Genomic DNA, 8,948 nt, shown 5'->3' with positions numbered 1-8,948 from the left:
TAGTGCTGACGATATCGATGGATATGAGCCTTGGATTCTAAATTTGTTCACAACTAACATTTTTTTTTGTGAGAGATTGGTATGAAAGCACATCCTAATTGCTATGCAACAGCTCCCTAAGGTCACCTCTATGCCGACTTGATCAGCACAACATTGGGAATGGTTCGAGAGTGGTTGTTGTTCTAATGTGTCATCGAGGGATGTCTTGGAAAGTAGTCTTTCAAGGGTGAGCTCGCATCTAGGACTTGGATTGTGCATCATGTCACAAGTGAATGGGGAGATCTCTCTATGAATGGATGGTTGCACGGGTGCATTTCTCAACATCCCTAATTTCATCAAGGGTCCACTCTCCATCCTAAGTTTTTGCTGATTGGTAGAGCCTTGGGATTGAGAGGGGTGACGACAAGAAGGAAAGAGATGGTTGCATGGGTGCATTACTCAACGTCCCTAATTTCATCAAGGGTCCACTCTCCATCCTAAGTTTTTGCCAATTGGTAGAGCCTTGGGATTGAGAGGGGTGGTGACGAAAGGTTTGGTTGCCGCATAATTTATTCGCTAGTGCATTCTCGGTGCATGTTTGCCTCTTCACTATCTCATCCTACAGAAGTGCATGGCACTATCATGACACCTTTTTTGGTTCGGGCTAGTAGAAGCATAGAGTATTACCAATAAGTTTTGTTTGGATGTGGAAACTCTCCATGCCCTATCCTGCCCATGCGATCCGAATGGCTGCAGCTCATGGGTTCTACGGGAGATACTCTTCTTTAGCTTCCCCCTAAAGAGAGTGTTTAGTATTTGCATTGTGTGGACAAAAAGCCCAAGGTGTTTCATCTCTCTTCAGATGTGAAATCCTAGGAGGGCTTATCGAAGTATGGCCATTTGTACGGGGTGCACCAAAAAGTGTGTAGGGGGCATATGCCTAAGAAATGGATGTCTCTGAGTGTCCTTACTTAGTCACGTGCGTAGTGTACATCTTTGCATTACGACTCTGCTGTGAGCATTTGTGATTCTAGCATTTTGGGGGAACAGGTTTCGTACGAGATGTTCTTCTCAGGCTCCTATGAACCAGAGCGCTTGTCTTTGCAATGTTCTGACAAGTGCAGGCCCAACATGTCTATCTAGGGGAATAAATTGCATGAATGCTTTTTTTTGAGATGTGTGTGCTCACAGGTGGTTACCTCATGATGAAGTTCTTCAGTATGTGCATGTGCATGAGATTAAATTTTTTCTGACAATGCTAGTGTGAGTGTTCACCCATAGGAACTTTTCTGTACTTGTACTGGCAGATCATGTGTCACGGGGAATGGTTAGTGAGGCTTTTCTGGGAAAGGAGATATTTGCCAGAGGTTAGACATGTCTGTGTATGCAAGCAGGCTCTCATCACCTATAAATGTGTAGAGGGGGTGTTATACATGATGCCCTTGAGTGGCCTTATAATTTAGGTGGTCGCGTGCATAGTGATGCCCCTGCCAATCGCATAACCAGCCATGTTTTTGACTCACATGGCCCTTCACCCTTCAGCACAGTGGTCTCTGTTGGCACTTTGGCAACCAGCTCTTTGTCATTGGAAAATGTTTGTTGTGATTGAGAAGGATTTTGTCTGTGCGAGTGCACCTCAACAGGCATGTAGGAGGCATATGCATGGGAAATGGATGTCTCTTAGTGGCCTTACAATTGAGGTGGCTATGTGCATGGTGCATCTTGTACAGACTTCAAGTTTCTTTTTGAGTGGTGGAGATAGTGAGTTCGAGGCTAAAGGGTGTTGTACGAGATGTTCTTCCCAAGTGCTTGTGAATCAAGGCTCCCTATTTGGCCCTCTCCAATCGATGATGGGACACTTTACTCTTGTGTGAAATCTTTGAGTGTTATGAGTCCTGCATGTGCTATGAATGTCATTCTTGTTGTTTGTGCGGTGGATTATGTTTGGATGCATGATGGAGCGAATGCAAATTTTGATTTCCCATCACGGCGGGCATCCCTTGGCTGTAGCAGGTCTTGGGGGTCCCCTTGTTGTTAGAAGCTACCTTGTTGATCCTGCCAGTAGTCATATGGTTGTCTCAAATATTAAGCCATGCATGTCTAAGTATGAACTATTTTAGACTGTGAAACTATGGATGGCTCGTTAAATCAATTATAGTTTCTTTGATGGTACTTTGCTACTTGGATAACCATAGTAATTCTAGAGCTAATACGTGCACCAAATCCTGACTCTTAGAAGGGATACATTTATTAGATAAAAGGCTCCCATGGGCTCGCCCGCTATTCTGGTGATTCATGATAACTCGACGAATCACATGGCCTTTGTGTTGGCGATGCTTCATTCAAATTTCTACCCTATCAACTTTCAATGGTAGGATAGAGGCCTACCATGGTGGTGACGGGTGATAGAGAATTAGGGTTCGATTCTAGAGAGGGAGCCTAAGAAATGGCTACCACATCCAAGGAAGGCAGCAAGCACACAAATTACCCAATCTTGACATGGGGAGGTAGTGACAATAAATAACAATACTGGGCTCATCGAGTCTAGTAATTGGAATGAGTACAATCTAAATCCCTTAACAAGGATCCATTGGAGGGAAAGTTTGGTGCCAACAGCCATGGTAATTCTAGTTCTAATAGCATATATTTTAGTTGTTGTAGTTAAAAATATCATAGTTTGACCTTGGGTCGTCACGGTTGGTCCACCTTCTGGGTGTGCACTGGCCCTCACATCCCTTTTGTCAATGGTGTGTTCCTTGCCTTAATTAGCTGGGTCACGATTTTGACACCATTACTTTGAAAAAATTAGAGTTCTCAAAGTAAGCCTATGCTCTGAATACATTAGCATGGAATAACGCGATAGGAGTCTGGTCCTGTTTCGTTGGCCTTCAGAACCAGAGTAATGATTAATAGGGACTGTCGAGGGCATTCGTATTTCATTGTTAGAGGTGAAATTCTTGGATTTATGGAAGATGAACCACTACGAAAGCATTTTCCAAGGATGTTTTCATTAATCAAGAATGAAAGTTGGGGGCTCGAAGACAATCAGATACCATCCTAGTCTCAACCATAAATGATACTGACCAGGGATCGGCGGATGTTTCTCTAAGGACTCTGCCAGCACCTTCTAAGAAATTAGAGTGTTTGGGTACCACTAGGAGTAGAGCCTGGGGCTTAATTTGACTCAACACAGGGAAATTTACTAGGTCCAGACATAGTAAGGATTGACATATTAAGAGCTCTTTCTTGATTCTATGGGTGGTGGTGCATGGTCGTTCTTAGTTGGTGGAGCAATTTGTCTAGTTAATTCCATTAATGAATGAGACCTCAGCCTGCTAACCAGCTACGCGGAGGTTCCCCTTCGTAGCTAGCTTCTTAGAGGGACTATGGTCTCCTAGGCCATGGAAGTTTGAGGCAATAATAGGTCTGTGATGCCCTTAGTTGTTCTGGGCCACATGCATGCTACACTAATGCAACCAACAAGTTTCTCTCCCTAGCTCGAAAGGTTTGGGAAATCTTTCCAAATTGCATCATGATGGGGATAGACCATTGCAATTATTGATCTTCAACAAGGAATTACTAGTAAGCATGAGTCATCAGCTCGCGTTGACTATGTCCCTACACTTTGTACACACTACCCATCGCTCTTACCAATTGAATGATCCCATGAAGTGTTTAGATTGTGGTGACGACGGTGGTTCCTGTCGATAACATCATGAGAAGTTCATTGAACCTTATCATTTAGAGGAAGGAGAAGTCATAACAATGTTACCGTAGGTGAAAATGCAATAGGATCATTGTTGGTTGGAGACCCTGAATCATGTAGGCGATGGAGCTGGCCTCCTGCCCACCCTCAAAATCTCAGTGATGTGCGGACACTAGGTCCTTCAATAATGTGCTAGATGGCCAAGCTACAGGTCCAGCACTGTCGAGGTCGAGGATCACATCGAATGCCATGATCAAAAGCGTGGATTACCTACGGGGTGAAGAAGAGACTCAGATGCAATCTGGATTAGGATCAGTGCCTTTGAATTACGTCTATGTCAGAGTGAGAGGTCTCTTCTCAGTTGCAATTCAGAGGGGGTCCAGGCCTCGTCCCCCATTGAGATTTCATGGTCTGATCACGTATGTGACACTGTGCTAGGGATCCATCATTTCGATGGCGGTAAGTCAAGACTATTGCAACCCCCTATTGCCTTGCCCAAGTGTGTTGACTCATCGCTTGGAGCATTCTGTGTTTAGGATAGGTGCACTCACATGATTTTTGGGGTAGGGGCCCCGTCCGCTGACATGGCTCTCCCATGCGTCGACTCCTAGCTTTGCAAGGTGATAGGGTGGGGACACACCATAGTGTTCCTCATCACACCCATTGGGTGCTCAAGGTTTGGGATGTGTCAACACCCAACACATGGGTGCATCGCACACCTTAGAAATCCAAAGAATGAAGTGTGATCCAGTGCCTTGCGCACTTGGGTCGCCGAAAGACAAAAACATAACAAAATAATGACTCTGGGCAATAGATATCTTGGCTCTTGCCACAATGAATAATGTAGCGAAATGCGATACTTAGTGTGAATTGCAAAATCCCATGAATCATCAAGTCTTTGAATGCAAGTAACTTACCAGGATTCCCCTAGTAATGGCAAGCGAACCGGGAAGAGCCCAGCATGAAAATTAATGACCACGCCTGTCAAATTATAGTTTGTAGAAATGTCTTTAGTGATGGACCAGGCCCAAGTCCCCTAGAAGGGGGTGCGAGAGAGGGTGAGAGTCCCATCCAGCTCAGACCCTGTTGCACCACAAGGCATTGTCGGCAAGTCAGGTTGTTTGGGAATGCAACCCTAATCAGGTGGTAAATTTTGTCCAAGGCTAAATATGGGTGAGAGATCGATAGCGAACAAGTACCATGAGGGAAAGATGAAAAGGACTTTGAAAAGAGAGTTAAAGAGTGCTTAAAATTGCTGGGAGGGAAGCCAATGGATGCTGGTGATGTGCCCCGATCAAATGTGGAATGGCGTGAGCCGATTTGCCGCTCAGTTCGAGGGATGTGCTAGTGCAGGCTATCACGGCAGCACAAGCATGACCTTTTGGTCACAAAAATACTTCAGTCATGGTGGTCAAGGAGCAAAGTGCGTGCCTTTACGATGGGCTCTCAGGCACCTGTGCACTCATGGCGCTGGCCAGTGGGCTTTCCATCCGACCTGTCTTGAAACAAAGACAAGGGAGTGTAACATGTGTGCAAGTTGGCGGGTTGGGAAAACCTGCAAGGTGCAAGGAAGCTGACTAGTGAGATCCCCTCTCGAGGGGTGCACCACCTACAGACCCTGATCTTCTATGAAGGGTTCGAGTGGGAGCACACCTATTGGGACCCAAAAGATGGTGAACTATGCCTGAGCAGGGCGAAGCTAGAGGAAACTCTGGTGGAGGCCTATAGTGATACTGGCATGCAAATCATTCATATGACTTGGGTATAGGGGTGAAAGACTAATCGAACCGTCTAGTAGCTGGTTTCCTCCAAAGTTTCCCTCAGCATAGCTGGAGCTCACGTGTGAGTTTTATCGGGTAAAGAAAATGATTAGAGGCATCGAGGGCGTAACACCCTTGACCTATTTTCAAACTTTAAATAGGTAAGTTGACGTGGCTGCTCTGTTGAGCCACGTCATGGAATTGTGAGCTCCAAGTGGGCCATTTTTGGTAAGCAGAACTTGTGATGAGAGATGAACCGAAAGCCGAGTTACGGTGCCAAATTGTGCACTAACCCAGATCCCACAAAGGGTGTTGGTTGACTAAGACAGTAGGATGGTGGTCATGGAAGTCAAAATTCGCTAAGGAGTGTGTAACAACTCACCTGCTGAATCAAGTAGCCCCAAAAATGGATGGCACTGAAGTACACAACCTATACTCAGCCATTGGGGCAAGTGCCAGGCTTCGATGAGTAGGAGGATGCAAGGGTTGTTGCAAAACCTTGAGCATGAGCTTGGGTGGACTGGCCCCCAGTGTAGATCTTGGTGGTAGTAGCAAATATTCAAATGAGAACTTTGAAGACTAAAGTGGGGAAAGGTTCCATGTGAACAACACTTGGACATGGGTTAGTCGATCCTAAGAGATGGGGAAACCCTGTTTCAAGGGAACAGTTTGCATGATCATCAAAAGGGAATTGGGTTAATATTCTCAAACTAGGACGTGGAGGTGGATGACAACATTAGGAAATTTGGAGACATCAGTGGGGGCCCCGAGAAGAGTTATCTTTTCTTTTTAACAGCCTACCCACCTTAAAATCAGTTCAACCAGAGATAGGGTCTTGCGGCTGGAAGAGAACCTCACATCCCACGATGTCTAATGCACCTTTGGCAGCCCTTGAAAATCTAGAGGATCGAGTACCAATCACACCCAGTCATACTCATAATTGCATCAGGTCTCCAAGGTGAACAGCCTCTCGTCAATAGAATAATGTAGGTAAGTGAAGTCGGAAAAATAGATCCGTAACTTTGGGAAAAGGATTGGCTCTAAGGGCTAGGCCTAGGGATTTGTGCCCCAAACTCATGGGCTATTGGTGGCCTACCCAAGCTACTCCTGTGGCGAGGGCGGGCCGTCACGTGCCAATCGGGCGATGGACACAGGATGCCCCCTTCAGAGGACTTTACCTAGTTGGCAAACAGTTGACTCAAGACTAGTATGGACAAGGGGAATCTGACTGTTTAATTAAAAAAAAGCATTGTGATGGTCCCTGCGGATGCTGACGCAATGTGATTTCTACCGAGTGCTCTGAATGTAAAAGTGAAGAAATTCAACCAAGCATGGGTAAATGACGGGAGTAACTATGACTCTCTTAAGGTAGCCAAATGCCTCATCATCTAATTAGTTACGCACATGAATTGATTAATGAGATTCCCACTTTCCCTATCTACTATCTAGCGAAACCATAGCCAAGGGAACGGGCTTGGTGGAATCAACAGGGAAAGAAGACCCTGTTGAGCTTGACTCTAGTCCAACTTTGTGAAATGACTTAAGAGGTTTAGAATAAGTGGGAGCTTTCGGGCGCAAGTGAAATACCACTACTTTTAACATTATTTTACATATTCCGTGAGGTAGAGATGGGGCAATGCCTATGTTTTTGGCCTTAAGGTGCGTCTAGGCATGCCAATCTAGGTGAAAGACATTGTTAGGTGGGGAGTTTGGCTTAGGTCGCACATCTGTTAAAAGATAACGCAGGTGTCCTAAGATGAGCTCAACGAGAGTAGAAATCTCATGTGGAACAAAAGGGTAAAAGCTCATTTGATTTTGATTTTTAGTATGAATACAAACCATGAAAGTGTGGCCTATCGATCCTTTAGACTTTTGGAATTTGAAGCTAGAGGTGTCAGAAAAGTTAACACAGGGATAACTGGCTTGTGGTAGCCAAGCGTTCATAGTGACATTGCTTTTTGATCCTTCGATTTTGGCTCTTCCTATCATTGTGAAGCAAAATTCACCAAGTTTTGGATTGTTCACCCACCAATAGGGAACGTGAGATGGGTTTAGACCGTCGTGAGATAGGTTAGTTTTACCCTACTAATAATCCACCCCGAGATAGTAATTCAACTTAGTATGAGAGGAACTATTGATTCACACATTTGGTCATCACGCTTGGTTGAAAAGCCAGTGGTGTGAAACTACCATGTGTCAAATTATGATTGAATGCCTCTAAGTCCAAATCCATGCTAGATGCCATGCATATCTCTCTCCAGCTACATCACGACTTGCAGTAGGGGTGCTCTTGTACTCCCAGGGGCCCGTGTCATTGGCCATCTTTGATTGGCACATTAGCCCATTGGAGAAACCTTGGATATTAATTTAAAGTGGTCGGCGAGAAGAATCTTTTGTAGACGACTTAAATAAGTGATGAGGTATTGTAAGTGGCAGAGTGGCCTTGCTACCATGATCCACTAAGATTTAGCCCTCTATCGCCTCGATTCATAAAACCTTTTTTGACTCTGAGCTGGGTGGGGTTTGTAATTTGCGTGAGGGCCAGAAAATCTCCCAAGTGCCAAATTCTGGGTGGGTGGGGTTTGCAAGTTTTTTTTGCGAGGTCGTAACAATCTCTTAGGTGCAAAATTCCTAGTAGGTGGGGTTTGCAATTTGTGCGAGTGCGGGAAAATCTTCCAAGTGCCAAATTCTGAGCGGGTGGGGTTTGCAATTATCACGAGGGCGGAAAAAATCTCCCAGGTGCCAAATTTTGAGTGGGTGGGATTTTGTGAAAATTTTTGCGAGGGCAAAGAAATCTCCCAAGTGCCAAATTCTCGACAGGGTGGGGTTTTGTAAAAATTTCTGCGAGGGCGAAGAAATCTCACAAGTGCCAAATTCTTGGCAGGTGGGGTTTGCAATTTCTATCGGGGCAGAAAAATCTCCCAAGTGCCACATTTTGGGCGGGTGGGGTTTTGTAAAAAATTTTGCGAGGGTGAAAAAATCTCCCAAGTGCCAAATTTCTGGCGGGTGGGCTCTACAATTTCTATGAGGGCAAAAAAATCTCCCAAGTGCTAAATTCTTAGTAGGTGGGGTTTGCAATTTTTGCGAGGGCGTAAAAATATCCTAGGTGCCAAATTCTTGGTGGGTGGGGTTTGCAATTTCTGCCAGTGCAAAAAAATCTCCCGAGTGCCAAATTCTGGAAGGGAGGGAGGGGTTTTGTAGAAATTTCTGCCAGGGCAGAAAAATCTCCCGAGTGCTAGATTTCGGGCGAGTGGGGTTTTGTAAAATTTCCCAAGTCCCAAATTTTGAGCTGGTGGGGTTTGCAATTTTTGGAAGGGTGAAAAAATCTCCCAATTGCCAAATTCTCGTCAGGTGGGGTTTTCTGATTTTTGCGAGTGCAAAAATATCTCTCAAGTGCCAAAGTTTCCTCGAGGGCAAAAAATTCATCCAAGTGCAATTTCCATGTGGGTCGAGTTGGTAATCAGTGCAATTTTGGGCGGGTCAGGTTTGCAATTTCTATGAGG

General features: G+C 45.1%; 1 non-coding gene and 1 pseudogene across 1 annotated transcript; both read left to right on the top strand.

The window, feature by feature from the left end:
- The first annotated feature begins 2,021 nt into the window (after positions 1-2,021).
- LOC149573778 (18S ribosomal RNA) lies at positions 2,022-3,779 on the top strand (annotated as a pseudogene).
- A 761-nt stretch (positions 3,780-4,540) lies between these two features.
- On the top strand, positions 4,541-7,936 carry LOC149573777 (25S ribosomal RNA). The gene has a single exon (XR_016361069.1). It is a non-coding gene; the product is annotated as a 25S ribosomal RNA (ribosomal RNA).
- The last annotated feature ends 1,012 nt before the right edge of the window (positions 7,937-8,948 follow it).

Source organism: Cupressus sempervirens, chromosome 2, assembly GCF_028749045.1.
Source record: "Cupressus sempervirens isolate cs-2001-9-10 chromosome 2, ASM2874904v1, whole genome shotgun sequence".
NCBI lineage: Eukaryota > Viridiplantae > Streptophyta > Pinopsida > Cupressales > Cupressaceae > Cupressus > Cupressus sempervirens.
This window is presented reverse-complemented; position numbering and strand designations above follow the sequence as displayed.